Genomic DNA, 23776 nt, shown 5'->3' with positions numbered 1-23776 from the left:
TGTCACCTGTCTATGTAAACTTGCTTCTAATAGAATATAAATCTATTTTAATAACAACCTGTTCAACCCACCTATTAGATTAAAGTGAAATTATTGACCTGTATAAACACAAATTTTTTTAAAAGAAAAGAGGATAGATCAATCTAAATTATTTTTGTAACAGATGTTCATATCGTATTTCATGAAGCCCATTGTCCCAGTCTTTACATACTCTCTCTCTCTCAATAATTGAGCCATATTCTCCCTTTTTAAAAACTAGGAGATGGCGTCATCGTGTTTATTCATGGATGTGCCTCATCCAGTAGAGGATATGAGTTGGTTGTATTATATAATGACGTATATACCTAATGACGATATAACCGGATATGATGTCATCAAATTATATGTCAGTGACCATATGTCAGTTCGTTCTGATGTTGTGACCATCAAGATGGCCATATTGAATATGCCTTGTATAAATGGCGGAACATGTCAATCTAAATGTAAGTAAAACACAAGTTTACTATAATGCAAATTATCATCCTAAAGTGTGACAAGGGGTGGTGCATAAAGATCCCTACTCTGTTTGAATGTAATGTCTAGATGTAGGTTTACAAAAAACACACAAAAGGTATCTAAGACACCTCTTGACCACATTGAAGTTACTGTTTTTATTGTGATTGTCACAAGTGGCGTAGATCATATCCTTAAAATGGCAGAATATTTTGAATTAATAATCACTTCTACAATTGAATGCCTAGTTATTGTCCTTGATTTAAAATTTCAGGACTAAGTGTATTGTCCACATTTTTCAAACGGTTGACGTGTAATATACCGCTTTATAAGGTGCACAAATCCTGCATCAGGATCTCAGCTTCTGTAAATATGAAATAATATTTCTTCTATTTCTCCCACACTGCTATTTCACATTTTGCAGATATTGATGGAACCAGATACAAATGCCAAGATGTCTTGAGAGCTGATAATTTCTATGATTATTATTCGTGTAATTGTACCAATGGTTGGTCCGGTGTAAATTGTCAGGAGGATGTTAACGAATGTCAAAGTTCACCTTGTATCTGGCCATATGTTTGTTTTGATTTTATAAATGAATACCAGTGCGCATGTCCAGTCGACAATCCCAACTGTGACTCTTTACTTGGCTGGATGATCGCGTTGATTGTTGTTGCTGTTGTCATGGTTATAACCCTGTCGTTCCTGCTGTTTTATTGCTTGTCGTTGAGACGAGGGTGAGTTATATTTGTTTTATGACATCTATTATTATAAACCTTGCAAAATTCGGACAAAATTCCCGGAATATTTTTGGAAGTGGTAATTATATCGTTTTAGAGCATTATACTTTTCGAGGTTAAGGGGATCTACAAGCTATCACAATTAGGAAAGAAAGGTCAACTATGCTAATGACTAAATAATTATTCTCTTGTGCAATTCCAGTTTTAATAAAAATAACAAAAAACTGTTGACCCTGTTGAGTTTTTCATCAAATTGTGAAACACCGCGGTACAAACATTTTATTCCGAAAATTTATTCCGAAATGCGCATAATCGCAAAACAGCGGGACATCGGAGATACTGCTATTCTAAGTTATTGAATTGAAACCCATGTATATTATTTATTGTTATTTTATATTCTAGACGAGGAAGATGGCCCCTTGTATTCAACAGATTTTACTCATCAACACGAACTGGTTGCAATAGCAAAATTATACCGTTTAATCCAACCGATATTGAACCTGAGGTAAATATATCATTTGATTATTTTAACAATAACCCCAGTGTACATTCATAGGACAAGAGTTCCAGAGTTACATCCCAACCGCTCATTTTCCGACAAGCTTGTGAACACGATAGAGATTAGATATCTTGAAGTCATATAGGATCCTTATCAAATGTAGTCTATGACAACGAATTTATCGAGGCAAAGCTGTTGTTTGGTCGTATTTCCACGCTTTGTGTGGCTATCTTAAAGATTAAAGTAGCATTGGCATAAATCACGGGAAACCTTCTCGCTCTGTTATTTCAAATATTTAAATGATCCAAGTTGCTCTAAGAACTAATTCGAAATAACAACCTCTTGAGAAGTTATCTTGTTAGAATTCAGGATATTAATGATATATTTTGAATAAAGCCTTTCTTGCAATATATACTATTATTTTATTTCAGTGTGAAGTCAACTGTAGCACAATTTAAATCTGGAACAACAGGACTTATACAGAACAAACGTTAGACCAAATAAAAACAAAATATCTCTGTTTACGGTTACTTGGCCACAAAACGTTGGGTCGACCGGTCGGACAGTTTAGGGTCTGTGATTTGGTTCGTGTCGAGCCACCGTAAACACAGGCTATTGTTTTATCTTTTGTTGGGTAGAGGAACCGCGTACTTCTAAACTTAAATAAATCGATTTCACACACACTTGTCCACTATTTTTGCCTTAAAATGCATCTTATCATTATTGTTCCATACTGAAGATGGGTCAGGCTATAAACAATCTATAAAATATTTTAACATTTAGATGATCATGTGTGTTATTTGTTGACCAGTGCATTCTTTAATGAATGGGAAGCACTGGGATAGGGCGCAAAATATTTTTGAATTTCGTAGACCTGGAACTCTACCGATGAAATAAAATAAATACACAATACAGTCTGGTATGGGGGACAATTTGCCTACTTTTATATCGAATTCAACAACTACCAAGGGTTCTTTTACACGGGACGACACTACCATTCTAACGACTCTACGTTGTCCTTTGATAGGCCCTCCGTCCTGTACTGCTGACAATGAGTAACCACACCGAAAAAAAAATAACTTTCTCGGTCAACACAGGGATCAATTAATTGATTGCCATTAACTTCCATGAATAGTAATCTATGATTAGTTTACAAAGCGATAATCAAAGCGATAATTAGTTTAAAAACTAATGATTATGTTTTAACCAATACAATAGTTGGGTAACGTAAGGTAAATTAAAGTTTAAAATCGCATGGCCTTCGATGACACTGATTTCTTTAAAGAACTAAACCAGACCAAATAAATAAACGAAAAAGAAATATATGTAATATTAGACTTATACAGTATCCATAGTAATAGCTGGTTTACTCTGGGTCTTCACACATGTACTATTAGACTTATACACTCTCCATGTAATAGCTTGTTTATACTTTGGGTTTGGCGCAGTTATTTGATTGAAAGATTACTTCGGCTTTTGAATATTTCTTAAATGGAAAGCGTAATTTTATGCGATGGTTGCTGAGACAGTTATGCATCCGATAAACCAGCTGATGTAATGTGCCAGTATTGGTTCTTTATATCAAGTTCAGATGACAAGACTAGTTTAACATCTTATAATACTTTTATTCTTCTTCTATTATGTACAAAACTTAAGACTTCGTAATTAGCTTGTGTTGGGGGAGCCATGTCCTAGCTTGGCACAAATGTGCCAACTCCAATACGCTCTCCCTCATTCCTTCTCGTCCCGTGCCTAGGCGCACATGGCCTGCGCGCTCGTGTCCTGGCCTGCGCGCTCGTGTCCTGGCGGGACCTCTTTGTCCATTTGTTTGTTATCTGGGTTTTATAACCCCTTCCAAACAAAGGATCTTTTTAAGCATCTGGCTAATGTATCATATATCATATCAGGTTTAACATTCGATACATGCTAATCAGACAAAGAAAGTTTCAATAAAACATGCCAACAACAAGTTAAGATTTAAGATTACATAATCAATAAAACATGCCAACAACCAGTTAAGATTTAAGATTACATAATCACATAAGAAAGGCTACCAAGAACACCAGGGGTCGGACAGGTTGATATTAAAATCACTTTCATGTGTCAAAGTGGCAGGAAGCGTCTATAACATCTGTGATTATGTAACAGTAAGTAAACTGTTTTAGGGGTTTTTCTAATGACAGATTTTCGTTGCTTTGGATGAATTCAGCCCTCAAAACGCCCTCCGTCATACTGTAGACATTATTAACTTCTCTAAATATATCTAAAGTGATTTATATAGCATTGTTATAGATTCGGTTTAACACGAATTAATCAGAAAAAATGTCATTTTCGTTTCAAGGGAGACAAGTATATTAAAGCAGTATTTACCGACTGGTATTGTTTTGTATGAAGGAGAATATATATGGCTGAATAGTTGGAATAGATATTTGGGGAAAGATTTGACCATTGGCTTTATTAAAAAATACCGGTTTCATATTATAGTTGGATATATAGAAAGCTGTGAATTTAAACGTTTGAATATACACAAGAGAACATTCAGAATTTCACATTTATCCATTCCAGCGCCTAAGTTAATACCCAGCTATTAAAGGCATTTTGCATACCGATAGTCCATTGGCCAATCACGCATTTTACCGAGATTTCGCCTAATAGTTTGGATGCAGCTATGGCGGGTGTGGCGCCAGGCAGGGTAAGCTTACTCTTCCGGACACCTGTTTCTACTGTTTATCGTGTATTTTGTACACGGTGAACAGTCCATATCCTGATTACACTATTTTGCCATATTACACTATTTTGCCTATACCGTATTTTTAGGACTTCGAATTTTGTCTAATGGTTTTTATTGCTCGTACTTGGTTTGGATTGTTCCTACTTGGTTTTATTTTATTAATAATACATTAAAACCTGTTTTGTTTCTTAAGGTCAAGGTAAAGTAACATCATCTTTTTGCAAAGTAGTTTCGACACCAACAAGGCTGAACATATGATTATCCAACACAGGTTGGCTGGCCGAATGGGTAGCGAGAGTGCGGCGGTGGATCAGGAGGTCTGCCGTTGGGTCAAGTGGCATGGTTTCGATTCCCCGCTTGTACGTGACAAGGAGTATGGTCGCCAGTCCAGCCCCGTGGGTTTTTCCGGTATGACGCGAAGATACTTATTGAAATAAAAATTGAACCATATGGCAGTCCCAACATGGCCTAGTTTGTGGCCTGTAGTATGGGATCTCTGAATTCTTAGTACCATATTTGAGGTAACAACAGTGAAGATATGAATTATGAAGTATTTTTGAAACAATCAAAATCTGCAAAAAAAAAACTTAATTGTCATCTCCATGTACAATCGTCTTTTGACGGGGTTGGTAAAGTATCTAGATTTGTTTTCAGATCTAGATTACTAGAATGGTCAACACAATATCATCAGTAAGAACGATTCCAAACACAAAGCGTGCACCGAGCGCAGAATAACCATCAAAATACTTAAAGGCGAAAGGATGTTACCGATAATGTAATACCTTTAGTTTCTTATCAAATGGGTGAACATTGCCACTGCCTCACGTCCGTTGTACAGCATGATACTCGGCATTAGGTTGCTAGACAATTATGGACCAGTTCCCCAGAAATGTTAAGGATATGGCCGTGAGGCCACGCTACTTTGTGAGATATTTTTTGTCGATTATTATGTTTGAATGCAGCTGCAACATTGGACGGTCCGGTCTCCATAGACTGTAACCGATTATTCGGTTAGACTATGTTAGACCACTCAGAAGTTGCTGTATTCACGGGCTGGAATAGCAGTAAAACGCGTAAGATCCGCTCCTTTCCCTCTCGCAGAAGACTGGCGCTGTCATCTGTAATCTCAATTGTTTTCTGGTATTTCGGGTTCTGATCCCGCCCCGCCCACACTAAAAGTCATTGAAACGTTACGCCTATGTTCGTTAGCCCTCAATTTTATTTCATAATATCCTACCTGATATATGTACATATGAATTATCGTTCCTTACGCTAAAACTCGCACTTTCCGGTACTAGACCAATCGAGTCTACCGGAAGTAGTAAACATGCGCACGCACCAGATCACATGATCCCATGCACATGTCAGTTCGTTTTCTCGGCGCTTGCAAATCGCACGTGTTTTTTTTTTTTAGTGTTTCTAATTTGGAAGCCATTATGGCTAGAGTTTCGGATGGAGAGGAATCTTCGTCAAGTTGTTTGTCTTCGACTTCGGTAAGTAATCATATTAGGGCGCTTTTATCGGGTCCTTGTAGAATGATTGAAAATAAGACAAATGACGGGGAAAAACGAGGTCAGCAAACTCGTAGTGAACCGCCGATTGATACGGGCGAAACTATCCAGGAAACGAGAACAGCTAATAGTTCTATTCCTTTGACTTTATCAAAAGAAAAGAAGAAGAAATCGAGTAAAACAAAAAGTCGGTTGGATCAAATGGAGTCCAAACTAGATCGGTTGTTCGACCTAATGGTGAACAAAAATAATGCTACCGATGTAAACAATACGGTTATCTCCCCTGGACTGTCTGAAACGAGATCCGACAGGGTTACCGAATCTAAAGATTCTAAAAGTACAAAACAGGATGTCATTTCAAGAAGGAGCAAAGGAAATGATTATTTTTACCATGATTCAGATTCAGACTCTGACTGTCTTTCAATTCAACCCGGTCAAGATGAAAGGATTGATTCATCGGAGCCTGAGGAAGATATGCCGGTCTTGCCCTTGGAACAGGGAATTAATGTAAATGTCGACAAATCTACCAAAGGTCCAGGATTGTTTTCCATCTTTGGCACTGACGCCACAACAAGAAAGGACACTGTGAATGAACCGGGTATAAGGCTAGATCAGTCTCAAAGAGATGTAATTAATCATAGTTGGAGGTGTTCGATTAGTTGAATCATGTCTCATTCAAAAACATGGTACCTCGGCATCTTTTGCTAAGTCAGGCCGTTCACTATATCAACAGCCATATAAGATGGCCGAAAAATTAGCTTATAAAGGGCAACAAGCAGCTTTAATGGGTATAAATATTCAGCTATATACCCAACAAGCGTTAGGTACACTTATGCAGGGTCTTGTGTCTCAGGATAGTGAACTCACCAAAGAACAAATCATGCATCAAATTCAAAACATTTTTGCCATGTCGACAAAAAATCTTGATCAATTTGGCAGGGTGGGTGCCTTTCACCATGCAATCAGAAGAAGCATGGCCATGACTGACTCTTCTCTCTATGAGGTAGAGAACTCACGTACCTTGTTTAATCTCCCTCTTACAGGGGATGGAGTTTTCGGTTCTAGCCTGGAGAAGGCTCTGAAAGACAAAAAAGAGCAGAAGAAAGCCGTCCAGGAACTTTTGCCGGTTTTAAATAACAGGAAAAGAAGAAGTAATTATATACCAGAGGCATCATCAGCTAAGCGCTCTAACACTTTTCAGTCTCGCCAAGGTAATAATTTGAATAGTGAACATATTTTTCGGGCTCCAGCAACACCAAGAGGGAGGACATACAATAGGGGCCAGTCCTACTCATTTCGAAGGGGACGACGAGACTATCAGGAGGGAAGAAAACCGTCATTTACCTCTGCCTCAGAAACTAGAGGTTCCAGATCTACTAACCAATGACACAGTAAGTGTTTTGATGAGACGTCCGGAGATACCTGTGGGCGGGCGTCTGTCTTTTTTTCTGACACAATGGCAAGAGATCACTTCAGACAGCTGGGTCTTACGAACCATACAGGAGGGCTACAGACTCGAATTTCTGAAAATTCCGCCTTTTCTTGGCATAAAGCACACTCGGGTGGCGGCCAAGGGTTTACGTCTTATAAGACAGGAAATCACATCTCTTTTAGGAAAAAATGCAATAGAGCCAGTGTCAGAAAAAAACAGATCCATTCAGGTTTTTACAGTTCGTTGTTCCTAGTAACCAAAAAGAACGGGGAACTTCGACCTGTGATAAATTTGAAGCCATTAAACCGATATCTCCGGAAGACACATTTCAAGATGGGCACTCTCAAAAAGGTTTTACGTCTAGTCAAATCAGGAGATTGGGCCTTTTCGATCGACCTAAAAGATGCTTATCTCCATATACCGATTTTTCCGGAACACAGGAAATATCTAAGGTTTTGCGTAGAAAACAGAGTATACCAATTCAAAGTTCTGTGTTTCGAACCAACATCCGCCCCTCGAGTGTTTACAAAAATTCTCTCAGTGGTCGTGGAGCACCTTCGTTTTCAAAATGTTCGAATGGCAGCGTTTCTGGACGATCTCTTGTCAGTCAACCAGAAGAAGGCAGATCTATTGAAAGATCGCAGGAAAATGGTGGATCTTCTGATTCGACTAGGTTTCGTTATAAATATAAAAAAATCTCAACTAGTTCCTTCACAGGAGATCACATACATAGGTGCTCTGTTAAAGTTCAACCAGGGTATGGTTTACCCAAGTTTGGAGAGGGCAAACAGTTTACGCAAATCAGTACAGTCCCTTCTTGGGGGTCAGGATTCAGCAAGGGACTATCTCCGTCTCTTGGGCAAGATTGCATCATGTCTGGAATTGAAACCCAATGCACGTTTGTTTATGAGGCCAATTCAGTTTCATCTATTGAGTGTTTGGAAGATGTCGACAATGAGTTTGTCAGTAAAAGTTCCTGTGTCTCCAGAACTAAGATTAAATGTAAATTGGTGGTTACAGGAAGCCAACATTTTAAAGGGTCAATCGTTACTGCCAATGCAGACCTCGGTAACCATAACTACAGATGCTTCACTGTGGGGTTGGGGAGGTCATCTAGACAACAGATTTGTGCATGGTATGTGGTCGGAAATGATGAAAAAAGAACATATCAATCTGTTAGAACTGAGAGCAGTTCACCTGACAATCAAACATTTTCAGACAGAGTTAACAGACAAACATGTGTTAGTACGCTCGGACAACAGTACAGTTGTTCATTATCTGAACAAGCAGGGGGGCACAAAATCTTCTCAGTTATGTCAAGAAACATGGGAAGTTTGGAATTTGGCACTAAGTCACAACATGTCAATTCAGGCGGCGCACTTGCCATCAGCAGAGAATGTATTAGCGGATCGCCTCAGCAGGGGGAAGGTTTTGTCAACCGAATGGTCTTTGAATCTGGAGGTAGTCAAAATGATTTTCCAGACGTGGGGTTATCCGTCAGTAGATCTGTTTGCTACAGCCCAGAACCGCAAGTGCCTAATATTTTGTGCATGGGTTTATCACCCGCTAGCTTTCGAAATAGATGCCCTGTCAATTTGTTGGGACAATCTGTTCGCGTATGCTTACCCTCCAATAAGCTTGATTCCATTAGTTCTTCGTCATATTCAGAAATTCAAATGCGAAATAATACTGATTGCTCCGTTTTGGCCGAGGCAGGTATGGTTTCCTCAGTTATTACAACTGTTAGTGGCTCCCCCATTGAGGTTACCGAATCTCGAGGTATTACTAGAGCAGGGAAATCCAAAATTGTACCACCCAAATCCACAACTGTTTCAATTGACTGCATGGAGATTGTCGACAGACGTTTTCCAACAACAGGATTTTCGGCTAACACTAGGAAATTGTTGGCAGCCTCATGGAGGTCTGGGACACAAAAAGGTTACAAGTCCAAATTCAGGAAATATGTATGCTGGTGTTGTGAACGGGAAATTGATCCCTATGTATCAAATTTAGGTCACTGTGCAAATTTCTTGACACACTTGTTCGATGAGGATCAAAGTTATAGAACCATTGCTGGTTATCGATCCATGCTATCCACTGTGTTGCAACCAGTGGAGGGAATTCCAGTCGGTCAACACCCATATATTATCCGTTTACTAAGGGGAATTTTTAATTCAAGGCCACCAATTCGGAAACTTCTCCCAGAATGGGATTGAACCCGAGTTCTAAGTATGTTGACGAGGTCGCCTTTCGAGCCCATGCGTAAATCTAAGTTAAAATATGTTACATGGAAGACAGTTTTCTTATTTGCTATAACTTCATTCAGGAGATGTGGCGACCTACAATCTCTTAGATTGGGAAAAGGAAATGTCAATATGCAAGCCCAGGGAGTTACGTTTATTCGTCAAGGTCTTTCAAAACAAGATCGAGCATCACACTTTAACCCAAAAATTTATATACCATCTTTTCCAGATAACAAGCTATTAGATCCGAAAAGAGCTATGGCAATCTACTTAAAGATGACAGAACCTTTTCGAGAACAAAATGGAAGAGATCAAACTAAGATGTTTTTATGCGTAAATAAGCCACATTTACCAGTTTCGACACAGACAGTGTCTAGATGGATTGTAAATGTGATACGACAAGCCTATAAAGGAGATATAGTGCCAGCTGTGCGGGGACATTCTACTAGGGCATTGGGAGCTTCCTGGGCTCTATTCAAAGGTTCTGCCATGAAAAGTATCATGGAAAGTGCTGACTGGACCCAGGAAAATACATTTATAAAGTTTTATTTACAAGATGTAAATGTTGATTTCTTTCAAACCGAGTAATGGTTTGTGTTCATGAGGTGATGGTTTTTAGAAAGTCTGCTAAAGTCTAGTGGATATATATCAGAAATCCCGGCGAGTTTTTCAGGAGGTATGTAATTTTTTATACAACATTGAACTTGTGTTCGTTGTTATCACAAGATATATATATATATATGAATCAGAAAGTATTTGAGCTACACTGATCTGAATCCCACCTCCATTCATGTAATGCTTGGGGAATCTAGGAATAATTCATATGTACATATATCAGGTAGGATATTATGAAATAAAATTCAAAAATTTGACATAAGTTCAAATTTTATGAATAATACACCTACCTGATATATGTACGAACCCTCCCATCCTTCCCCTAATTGCAGAATCAGTTTCTCAAGGGCGATTTGTAAGCGCCTCGAATGAACTGACATGTGCATGGGATCATGTGATCTGGTGCGTGCGCATGTTTACTACTTCCGGTAGACTCGATTGGTCTAGTACCGGAAAGTGCGAGTTTTAGCGTAAGGAACGATAATTCATATGTACATATATCAGGTAGGTATATTATTCATAAAATTTGAACTTATGTCAAATTTTTGAATTTGAATGACAATTCGCCTACTTCCTACAAACGACTTTCCTTTTTTGTGCCAAATGAAGCTTACGTTGCTATATTTTTTGCTTGGTATTGTAAATTGTCTAATTTACCAAGAGCTGTTTTATTTGAACTAGCAAAAGCAATACAACCATAGTCACATATTGATCTTAGCATGTCCCTATATATCAATAGCAGAGTTCCCAGGATATGCCCGTCGGGCATCTCATTACATTCAGAACATTCTGTGCTCTTTTAACAACATTTTCAAAATGTGGTATACAAGTCATTTTGCGATCAAAAATCACCCCTGGTAGGTTTAGCTGATTTTTAAATTCGAATCAGATATTGTTTTATTTAAGTTTCATAGACAACACTTCCCTATGATCCCTACAGAAGAGCACACCTACTGTTTTACTTTCAGATATTCGAAATCCTCAGTCATTAGATCATTTAGACAATGTATCTAATGCTTCTGCATTCTCGTTCAGAACGCGGGTTATAACCCCTATGATACTGATCAATTTTCCAACCCCAAAAGCGAACTTTGATTGACTGAACAGCTACCAACAAATGGTCAACTAAGCTCCAGCCCACACACACTGCATCATCAAAGGATGTCAAAATGATTACACATCTGTGTACCTCGTAGTTTAGATAGAATCTCGAAACCATGGCGTACCATGTAGTTCAGATAGAGTCCATAAACCCTATAGTTCAGAAAGAGTCTCTAAAGCATGATGTACTCTTTAGTTCAGATAGAGTCTTTAAACTATAGCTTTGTAAATAGGAGGTTTCACTTAAAGGAATATATTTTTAACACGCTTTAAATATCTGGATGCAATAGGCACATTAACATGTTGGCAATAGGAGATAATTCTTGCTTGCTATAGTTCAGAAAGAGTCTCTAAAGCATGATGTACTCTTTAGTTCAGATAGAGTCTTTAAACTATAGCTTTGTAAATAGGAGGTTTCACTTAAAGGAATATATTTTTAACACGCTTTAAATATCTGGATGCAATAGGCACATTAACATGTTGGCAATAGGAGATAATTCTTGCTTGCTATAGTTCAGAAAGAGTCTCTAAAGCATGATGTACTCTTTAGTTCAGATAGAGTCTTTAAACTATAGCTTTGTAAATAGAAGGTCGAGTGTCAAATAAATACGAATTGTACCATATGTTAATCCTGAAATGACATAGTTTCACTTAAAGGAATATATTTTTAACACGCTTTAAATATCTGGATGCAATAGGCACATTAAAATGTTGGCAATAGGAGATAATTCTTGCTAGAGGTTGTTTTTCGTGTAGAATGGGATTCACTGTCTTGATTACAATCACAATTTTAGACAATAAATTATACCCCCCCCCCCCCACTGAATATAATACTATCTTATTTTTTAAATATGTATCAATCTCTGTCTGTAACCGGCGGCAGGTATATTATTATTGTGCTACTAGTCCAGTGGCAGAAGGGGGGGAATCGCCACCCGAGCTGTGTATTTATGAGACCAAATTTTTCTAGACCACTTTTTTGCGTAGATTCCGAATCTGGGTGGTGATCAGGCGTTTGAGGGGGCGTTTTCGAGATATAGGGGGTCAAATGTCTACAATGGGTGGGGGGGGGTGATGTCATTATGTTGACATAATATATTAATAAAACATAAATTTCTAGGACTGCCCATCTATAAATAAGTGTTTATGTTTCCCCTGGACAACTGTTTTGATTTATGGGGAGGTGGGGTGGGGGTAGCAGGTGTGGACGGGTGGGGTGGGGATAAAATTGGCGGGGAAATGAGTTCACGTTGATAAAATGATGATTTTCTAAGAGCTTGATGAAACATCTTTAAATATGTTTATAAGATTCCTATTGTATGGGGCTGGACACCGGGGTGAGTGCCTGCCGTGGGTGGGGGGTAGGGGGCGTGCGGGTGATGGCGGGTGGCTACATGTATTTTTGTGGACAGAAATCATTTCGTTCATAATTGAGCCTAAAGTGGTATCTCGTTAGCGTTTTCGTTCAAAATATTAAATTATAATGGTACTTTTCAAGAGATCTGGAAATGTAAATCAAAAACACAGTAAATCAGAGATATGTTTAGTTGTTAGCTTATTTTTAGTCTTCATCAGAAGATTCAAAATCAAAAGTTCATATGAGCGAGATAAATATTTTCTTGGTTGCTGGCCAACAGCTCGCATATCCTTTGGATATGCTTCAGAAACCAATTCACATTGTAAATCTTCATTCCAGCCATGCAGCAAAAGACCACGTATACGGCAAGGTGGTAATAAAGAAAGGTCTGTTATTTTTTCACCCAGGAAATCTTTTCTATCGTCAACTAGTGATGTTAGTCGTCTTTCGCGATATTTGCTACCTTTGCCCGTCTCATTATCGATCAGAATGTGTATATTTGGATCATCGTTTGCGAAGAGAATGATTGGGATGTCTATTTCGCCCGAGCAAGAACGCAAAATACAATTTGTTTCAGCACCTCCATTAATTTGCAATGCGAAGAGGAGTAGGTAAGATATTTTGGTGTCCTCGTGGTTGGTTTGTCAGTTCTAGGATATTATCGACACTTTCAATACTAATCTTGATATTTGTTGATCCAATCAAGATAAGTATTGAAAGTGTCGAGAATATCTCGGACTACATGCTTTCAGTGGTAATGACTATCTGTCTTTCTTTTTCAAGATAATCCCAACTATCTAACAAGTTTTAAAGAGCTGGGATAGACAAATGATGCTTCTGATGACGTAATTGCTGGTTTAGAAAAAAATGTTTGTACATGTACCTTGTACGGCGAAAACCGACTTACATCAGTAGATGACACTAAAAGAAAGATCTTCTGGAGAATTTTTAATTGTGATGAAAAATAACAAAACCTTCTTTCTTTATTACCATCTTGCCCGAGTAGTCTTTTGCTGCACATTAAACTCAATAATTATGTTGCAGCAATATGGAGACAGGTTACAAAATTAATGATCGAACAAGATGACTCTGCGATACAAGGCTGGAATGAAGATTTACAATGTGAATGGGTATCTGAAGCATATCCAAAGGATATACGCAGGCTGTTGATCAGCCATCAAAAAGATATCTATTCGCACATGTTATAAGAATAAACTAATATCTAAACATGTGTTTTTTATGTAAATTTCCAGATCTCTCGAAAAGTACCATTACAATTAAATATTTTGAATGACGATATTGGCACGGAACGAAAACTCGAGAAAACACTTTTCAGGTCAATTTTGAACCAAGTGGTTTCTGTCACCCAAAATACATTTACCCTCCCCCGTACAATGGTAATCGTATACACATATTTAGAGATGTGCAGTGGAATTAAAACGTAATGTTTTTACCAAGCTCTAACAAAATCATCAACGTGAACTCACTTCCCGCCAATTGTACCCCCACCCCCACCCCCCACCCATCCATACACGCACACCTGCTACCCCCACTAATATATTATGTCAACATAATGACCCCCTATCACACACACACACACCGTCTATCCCCACCCCACCTCCCCACAAATCAAAACAGTTGTCCAGGGGCATCATAAACACTTATTTATAGATGGGCAGTCTTAGAAATTTATGTTTTATTAATTTATTACGTCAACATAATGACATCTCCCCCCACCCGCCATTGTAGACATTTGACCCCCTATATCTCGAAAACGCCCCCTCAAACGCCTGATCACCACCCAGATTCGGAATCTACCCAAAAAAGTGGTCTAGAAAAACTTGGTCTCATAAATTCACAGCTCGGGTGGCGATTTCCCCCCTTCAGCCAATTTTATCCCCACCTCCCCATAAATCAAAACAGTTGTCCAGGGGCATCATACACACTTATTTATAGATGGGCAGTCCTAGAAATTTATGTTTTATTAATATATTATGTCAACATAATGACATCACCCCACCCCCCCATTGTAGACATTTGACCCCCTATATCACGAAAACGCCCCCTCAAACGCCTGATCACCACCCAGATTCGGAATCTACGCAAAAAACTGGTCTAGAAAAACTTGGTCTCATAAATTCACAGCTCGGGTGGCGACCCCCCCCCCCCCTTCAGCCACCGGACTTCACCGGGGAGGTATGCTTATGCCGTCTTAAATATATTAATATAACAATTTCTATAAAGATCCAGTTATAGTTTTTAATTACACACTGTTAGCCACCCATTGGTGTTTTAATTACATAAATGATATAATTTATTCAGCTAGAGATAAAGCCACAAAAAATAGATACTGTCAGTGTAACTTGATTTTAGAACTTTAAGACACCTTATTTAAAATAAATCATATAGTTTATTCAGGTCGACGTAAAACTTAGAAATAAATAGTTGCAGTTGGTTTAACATGAATGGATATGGTAATTATCTATGTTGCATACTGTATATCACCTTTCAGTTAAATCACATTATATATCTTACGTACTGATGTTGCAAACACGCCATACCATGTGCATATGAAATAAGTATTATAATAGAGTCTCGATAATCCTACATATCTACATTACATAAGATGTACGTTTAACCCCAATATCCCATTTCTTACCGCCCAAATGAGTCACCTTCTTGACAAATAATCTGTGCATACCTCAGATTTTTATATAAATGACGATGTAGTGTATATAATATCTGCAGGGTGTCATATACCTATTTATATAAAATACAAGGTTACCACAAATAAACTATTTCTTTCCGGCCCAGTGAGTCACAATCTTGACAAACAATCTGTACATACATCAGATATTATTTTAGAATTTACAGTGTAGTGTATTGTATATCTGCGTAGTGTCATATAACTATTTATAGCCCAGATATTGGTCCAGTGAACAAGTTGCTGTGCACGAATAATTTTCCTCATAACACACTGTGTGGCGAATGTCGGTGTTTATCAGCCAGCACGTACAAAATTCCCTGGCAGTTAAAATGTGAATTGGTTTCTCCATAGCCAGGTTGGAACAGCAAAAATAGGACATCAAACCCAATTTTAGTAGACCCCCATTACACCATTAAATGCGTTTCAAGCAGACCTACTGCTTATTAAATAACTTGTCTAGTAATTTAAACCTGTCTAGTAAAAATAAACTCTCAATAAAATAACCTTTTTACTATAAGCAATTAGATCTTTTACATTAAAATCATGACTAATGTTAAAATGATAGTTTTGGTTGTTCTGTAAATGTGAAAGTGTTTAAATTAAATGGGTTTAATGTCTTAGTTTTCGGTATAAACACAGTTACTCAAGACGGAAAATGTATGAAAAGAAACCAAAGCATGGTATGATTTTAAGCACAACTGCATTGGCATATACTATTCCTAAGTTGGTGTTTTATGGACTTCTTTTTCTTTGACAAATGAATTGTGGCAATGAAACTATAAATGCCATCATCCTCTTAGATTGACATATTACTTAGAAAGTCTAACACAATGAACACAGACAAAATGGCAAACTTAAATAAAATCCAAATATAAGTAATTAGTATACTATTCAAAAAAAGTAGGGGATATTTGATTTTTAAGTGTTATTAAAGTCACCTAATGAAACTGACGAAGAAACAAATGACAAAATGAAATGAAGTTCACATTCATCGATTTATTCCAAATGATCGTTAGACTAAGTAAGGCACAGACTGACCATTATAAGGGTAAAATGATACCCGGGGTCAAACAGCAAAGTTACCACAGCATCACAACCAAGTCAGTAACGGGTAAATCCTCCTCTGTTTGCCAAACAAGCATTGATCCGACGTGGCATACTCCTAATGAGACGTCTAAGGTCATTTTGGTCCAGATTGTCCCATTCCTGTTGCAACGCAGCAGCAAATTCTTGGACATTGGCAGGACGTTGTTGACGTTGACGTAACCTCTGTCCAAGCATGTCCCAGACATGCTCGATGGGGGAGTGGTCGGGACTCAGTGCTGGCCAAGGTAATGTGGTGATGTTCTGTTGTTGGAGGTAACCTGTAACGATCCTGGCCCTGTGACATCTTGCGTTGTCATCCTGGAAGATGAAACGGCGGCCATGACGTCGTGCGTACGGCACAACATGGACTGCCAAGATGTTGTCCCGGTAGTACTGGCCTGTAACACGCCCTGCAACAACATGTAAAGCCGTTCTTCCAGCAACAGTGATGCCCCCCCACACCATAACAGAACCACCCCCAAATCGATCATGTCTGATGACGTTAACGTCTTGGAAGCGCTCGTTTCGACGACGCCACACCCTCCTACGTCTGTCCAAAAAATCAACAGTGAACCTTGACTCATCTGAAAACATCACATTGCTCCAGCGTCGATTATCCCAGTGTTGACGATCCCTACACCAACGACGTCTTGCCTGAATGTGATGATCTCTCAAACAAGGGATCACGCGAGGACGTCGGGTGCGAAGGTGACCCCTATGCAGTCGATTCCGAATCGTCTGGCCACTCACTCTCACACCAGTGTCTGTTTGAAGACGAGCGCTGATCTGATTTGCTGTGATGACACGATTTCTCAAGGCCAAGGTACGGATAAATCGATCCTGGGCTTGAGTTGTCGCCCTTGGTCGACCTGAGCGTGGTCTGTCCTGTACAGATTGTGTATCACGGTATCTGGACCATAGCCTGCTTATGACAGACTGAGAAACATTCATCGTCCGCGCCACAACCGCCTGTGTTGTGCCGATCTGTAGCATGCCAAGGGCACTTAACCTTTCATTTTGGGTAAGCCGACGCATATCAAAATTTGTTTTCTGGTCACTAAAACAATTAAACTGATGTTTCCACCCTGGAATTCAATGCCACAATGACTGTAACATTCAAAGTCAGAGTCGTGCAAATCTTGGGTTGGACCCCCATGATGATCCCAAGCATCACCTGCATTCCATGCGGTAGCTATTGGTGCGTTTGGGCGTCACATGTAACTGGAAATGTTTCTTCTGTTAGGTTCTATAGTGACTTTTTTCGTAGTCATTTGCATATTTTAGTATTATGCCCCCAAAATCAAATATCCCCTACTTTTTTTGAATAGTATATGATGAGCTTGTATATATTTTAATTTCTCTGTGTTATACTGTATACTTTTACTTCAATTTTTGTTAAACTTGCGTCCGTACAGTGGCTTATTCAGATTTTAAAAGGAAATAATTAATCTGATTTGTGTGATTATTTTTTTAAAAGCTTACAGATATTGCATTTGGTTGTATTTTGTGGTTTACCGAATGTTGTATAATTATCTCCCCTTGTTTTCTCTGTGGTAAAAGAATACTTCCTTATATTGAATGATTAATCACCAACTATTTAAATAATATTAAAATGGCTTATCATCAACTCTGGAATGACTACCTAACAGCTCTTTATTCAGTGTTCTTAATACATGGCATTTTTACACAGGGTGTTCACATCGCGAAATAATGAATAGCAAGTCAACTCCGAATAGAAAGGATATGAGGGTTTTTTTTTTAAATATGACAATGGGACATTATAAATTTTGTGACACATAGGTCAACGTTCGAGTAGTCAAACTATAAAACAAGACCGCATAATTGAAGAAAGATTTGGTGGTACAAACTACAAATATTGCTATTTTCTATGTACATGTACTGCATTCTTCTTCTTCTTCTTTTTCTTCTATTATTGTTTAATGTCTGCTTCCACCTAGGGTGATATCGCACTCAAGTATTCTTATTCTCATTATCTTAGTGCACTGCATACACCATGTTGCTTTTTATACGCCCACATAGATTGTGGACATATATTATAATCATCCTTTCCACCCACCAGTCCGTCAACACTTTCAGGAAACTGGTTTTGGGGTAAGACCAGTTCTGTTCATTTTTCCGAAACCGGTTCTCAAACACATGATTTGCGCCATGAAAGACTGTGTTTACTCTTCCAGAACATCTGCCACTACATCAGTAAGGGTATATCCACCACCAGATGGTTCAGGTGCGAATTAAGGCGTGCAGTTTAGATCATAAGGTCTGTCAATGAGTCAAGCTGCGAACGTGTCAAGGAGTTGGGTTTTCACAGGATCCGCCGGTATTCTCCGGATTCTAACTACCCCTACGCGCAAGCCGTTTATTGAAATAAAATTGTATCATATGCTACTCCCCACATTGACATAGTTTATCATCATTCCCCATTTTCCCACACTCTATTGATTGCTGTAGTGCATGATACGTTATCGAATTCATTACATTCAATTACCTTAATGCTAATTTTACTCGGAAAATATCTAGGTCCTTTACAAAAAACATGCAAAGCATTGCTGTCAACGCTTGATAAAAAGGTACACAAGCTTTTGTTAATTAAAGTTTGACTTTACGACCTAGACACAGATGAACGGGAGGTTTAGTCTGAATTTTGACGTGTAAAATAGACGCATTACATTCCATTAACAAAATAAAACGACCCATATAAAGTATAAAAGCCGTCTAACAAATCATTTTCTAGGAAAAGAACAAAGGACATACGTAATACAAACACGTGCTAATATTGTCTTTGAAAGGCATTTAGTGAAAGTGATATATAATAACAGACAGCTTTATGGATGACATTCACTAGATTTATTACTTCTCTTCTGATTTAACAAGTTGATTGATCTGTTGAAGTATACCAGTAAATGAACTGTGAAACGTCAATCTGTGGTAATTTGTTGTTGAATGTGTGAAGGAATCGAGCTAGAGATGCCAAGACTTACTGAAAATCTACGGAATGAAGCCATGGGAATGTCCAGGACTGGCATGTCTACACGTGCTATTGCCAGACACTTCAATTGTCATCAGTCCACTATTGTAAGGTTCGAGTTACTGGATCAACACGTGACCGTCAACGTCCTGGTCCAAAACGCGTTACAACCCAGGCTCAAGACCGCTACATCCGGGTCACTCATCTGCGTGACAGATTCCGCCCAGCAACTCGAACAGGTGCAGCAGTCGTCGGAAGACAAGGACCAGTAAGTGCCAACACCGTAAGACGTCGTCTAAGAGAAGTAGGACTCCGTGCACGACGACCTTATGTTGGAGCTATCCTCAGGGACCATCACCGTCAGCGGCGTTTGATATCGGCTCAAGGACACCAGACATGGAGAAGAGTAGACTGGCAAAGTGTGCTCTTCAGTGATGAGAATCGCTTTCATCTTTATCACGCTGATGGCAGCAACGTGTGTGGAGACGTCTTGGGGAACGCCTTACAGACTGCTGCGAGTTCGAAACGAATCGATGGGTTGGGGGAAGTGTAATGATGTGGGGAGGCTTCACATTTCATCACCGGACCGTCCTACACATTTGGAGGGGTCGAGTTAATGCTGTAGCCTACCGTGATGATGTCTTGCAACCAATTGTTGTTCCGATGTTTGGAGCGCACCCACAACTTCAGCACTTCCAACAGGATAATGCACGTCCGCATACCGCCCGTTTTAGTATGGACTACCTGGCTGCTAACAACATCAATGTCTTGGACTGGCCAGCCATGTCTCCCGACATGGCACCGATAGAACATGTCTGGGATGAGATTGGACGCCGTCTGTATCGGAGACCACAGATGCACACCATTGCTGCTTTAAGAGGTGGCTCTTGTCCAAGAATGGAAAAATTTGCCCCAGGCCTTCTTTCAAACATTGGTAAATTCCATGCGACGTCGCTGCACAGCGTGCGTAAGAGCCCGTGGAGGACACACGCGCTACTGACATCTGTGTTGTACTTTTGGTTTTGACCCCTCTGACTTTGTACCGTTGATTACAGATTAAAGATCCATAAGTGTACAAATGTGTTGTTATTGATGTGTTCCCATTTGAATATTGTTCACAATACGAAGCAAAATAAATAAGATATGTTTACAGGATCATTTTGTTATACTAAAAACTAAGTGATGCGTTTTCCATGGCGCTCAGTATATAATTCCCTTGTCTGTAAGTAAAATATCAAAAAAGCCTTACGGATTTGTCACATTTCAAGATTTCGGCACTACCGGATTGAGCTACAAACGCCATTTTTGTGTACGAATCAACGGTGTCGTAGCTAGTAGAGAAAAAATAATTCAAGGTAATCTGATTATATTTCGTCGATTTTTTTTTAAAAATTTGATCCTTCATTTCTCCAAGGGGAGAATTTCTAATGACATCTTTCACGTCGCATCAGTAAGATCCACTTACATACCTAAATTCAACAAAATCGTGCAAATATTAAAGAAGTTAAGTTGGTCTCAACTTCCGGGTCGAAATCACAGTGACGAATTTTCTAAATTCGAAAATCTGAAATTGCAGATGAAAATGATTTTTTTCAACGTTCCCAAAGAAAAAAGAATTATTAAAATAGGCTAAAAATCACGACTATGCATTATCAGTTTTTTTATTCGTAAAATTCGATGATTTCGAATTCGTAAAACGTTTTGTAAATATATTCATTCCAAAGCCACCACCCATTCTTGGTGTGGGGGGGGGGGGGGGTAGGTCAAAGTTTCAGAAAGATCCTATGTTGATTATTGTATCAAAACATTGTTTTTCAATATTTTAACTTTTCATGAATATAGTTTCTGAAATTTCGATGTCATTGAAAATATGATATAGGTGTAGGACATCGAAATTTTAAGATAAGTTATAGACCCACTTAATGTCTTTGTGAGACTTACATATGGTTCAATTTTATTTCAATAATCTGTGCATGCGTGTAGGGGTCTTTAGCAGTGGGAGGAAACCGGAATACCTGGGGAAAACCTACAAGGTTGGACAGGCGACTACTCCTTGTCACTTAACTGGGGACTCGAAACCATGCCAGTTGACTCAATACACGCGCTAATCATTCAGTCATCCAACCTCAACCAACCCCGACCACCCACCCCGGTATTATCAAAAGATTACACAGGTGAATTGGAAGGTTAATTTATGGTATCATAACCAAATTTTGTTGGCATCAATAACAAATTTGGTCAAATTTTGGTTCTTACATATATATAATATATATATATATATCCAGAAATATTAGCACTGTTTCAATATATATATATATAAATTTATTGAAACAGTATTCCCCCCCCCCCCCGAGGTAATAGACGTTGGGATAAATAAGGCTTTGGCAATTGATATCCAAACACTGAGGTCTACTTAAGCCAAAGACAGTTCGGATAATATCATTACCTTTGTCGCTACTCATAACCCCCAACATCCCAACTTCTTTAAAACAATGTACGAGAGCAGGGCAATCCTGACATCAAACGACAACCTCAGAACGAAATTTGATAATGTTCAATTCATTAAATCACTAAGACAGCTACCTAATCTCAAACGCCTCCTAACCAAAGTAAAATTCAATTCGTCTATCACAAGGATCGGATTTTATGTATCTAAATGCCCGGATCTTTGATGTAAATGTTGCGACCATATTACGCCAAATAACAAATTTAATTTTCCTAAGTTTACATTTAGTGTCAACGACAATATTAATTGTGACACAATTTTTACATAGGGGAGACGTCCTATGGGATAGAGTGCGCAACCATCGACGGGATTGTAATATTGAAAATGGGCCCTTATTTGTAAATAGACATATCTTATAATGTGCACAACACCTACAAGTACAATTCCAAAATTTCCCTTTTTATAAAATGAAAGTCGATGACACCACGAAAAGGAAATTAATGGAAAACCATTTTATTAAAAAAAATACGTTCCTCGACTTAATAGTCAACAAGTTACAATTGGCCATAAGCTTCATTAATTTTCTTAAATCTATCCCTTGATTATCTTCCACTCATTGTTTCTAAATTGAACTCATATACTACAGATTAACACACGTGTGTACATGTTTTCTATTAGTAATCGATACACTATGTAACCATATACAATGGTAACTATAATATAGAAAATTAAAACCACAGTGTTAATATGTAAATATGTATAAATATACTATACTGTCCATCTTTATACAATAATATTATTTATGAATAGTCCCAAGACGGACGAAACGTACTTTAAAATGTTAAAATGTTATTAAACCAGTGTTGAAATCAGTTTGTGCCGGCATACCTTTTTATTTATCTTTTCATCATTTACCGTGAAACAAAGCGGTGCAGCTTTGCGGTTGTGCTAAAAATTTTGGATATATATATATATCCAGAAATATTAGCACAACCGTAAAGCTACAACAAAAACTATTTTACACCCGAATTCATAAAAATGCAGTTTTAGTTATAATTAGTTATGCATGGGTTTATATTAAAATCAAACTCCATGCCAGAAAGTACCACATAGTTCAGCTTGTTTTTAAGGCTTACTTCGACCCGAATTATTTGCTTGACCGGTCTCCGCCCCTGGATAATCCGTCCTCCCGGAGTTACATCCTTCGTCACAAGCCATCACGAGAAAACGAACCCCGTCCGCCGCTTCCGCCTCCAAACCTAATGACCGCGATCGGTGTTACCAAATTCTTCTTACGTCCAGTGTGAAATCGTACCATTGCACTTAGATCACTTCTGTACTTGGAGCCACGGTGGGTATAGACACTGGACCGCTAGTCTGGAGGTTGCGTGTTCGATCCTTGAATTGGGATTTCATCGGGATTTTCCAACGTGATTTCCCCTTGTCAGTGGTGCAGGACAGATGGCCCGACAGCTGTCTAGTCGTTCGGATTGGACGAAAAACCGAGGACCCGTGTATGGATTGGTATGCATGTAAAAGATCCCTTGTCAGTTGGATTTCGATATAAGAGTAGGCCGTAGTGGCGCTGCCCGAGCACATTTTCTCTTATAGCACACTATATGGTGTATGCTCGTCTTCATTAGCCTAGTCGGACGCTAAACCTCATTTCATTTCACTTACTTCGGTATCCATTAAATCTTTGCTGTACCTTTTTCATATAAAAAACACGCGTTACCCCCCACCCACTCTCACCCACCCCCCCTTATATCCAATTAAATCTTTGCTGTACCATTGTATTATGTAAAAAGCATGCGTTGCATTGAGAGGGCA

General features: G+C 38.7%; 1 long non-coding RNA gene across 1 annotated transcript; it reads left to right on the top strand.

Annotated features, from left to right (window-relative positions):
* The first annotated feature begins 265 nt into the window (after positions 1-265).
* LOC126824828 (uncharacterized) lies at positions 266-2372 on the top strand. Its single transcript, XR_007681637.2, has 4 exons — positions 266-482; positions 917-1229; positions 1635-1737; positions 2163-2372. It is a non-coding gene; the product is annotated as an uncharacterized LOC126824828 (long non-coding RNA).
* The last annotated feature ends 21404 nt before the right edge of the window (positions 2373-23776 follow it).

This window comes from Patella vulgata, chromosome 6 (assembly GCF_932274485.2).
Source record: "Patella vulgata chromosome 6, xgPatVulg1.2, whole genome shotgun sequence".
NCBI classification, from domain to species: domain Eukaryota; kingdom Metazoa; phylum Mollusca; class Gastropoda; family Patellidae; genus Patella; species Patella vulgata.
Note: the sequence above shows the minus strand (reverse complement) of the source record. Positions and strands in the feature narration are given on the sequence as shown.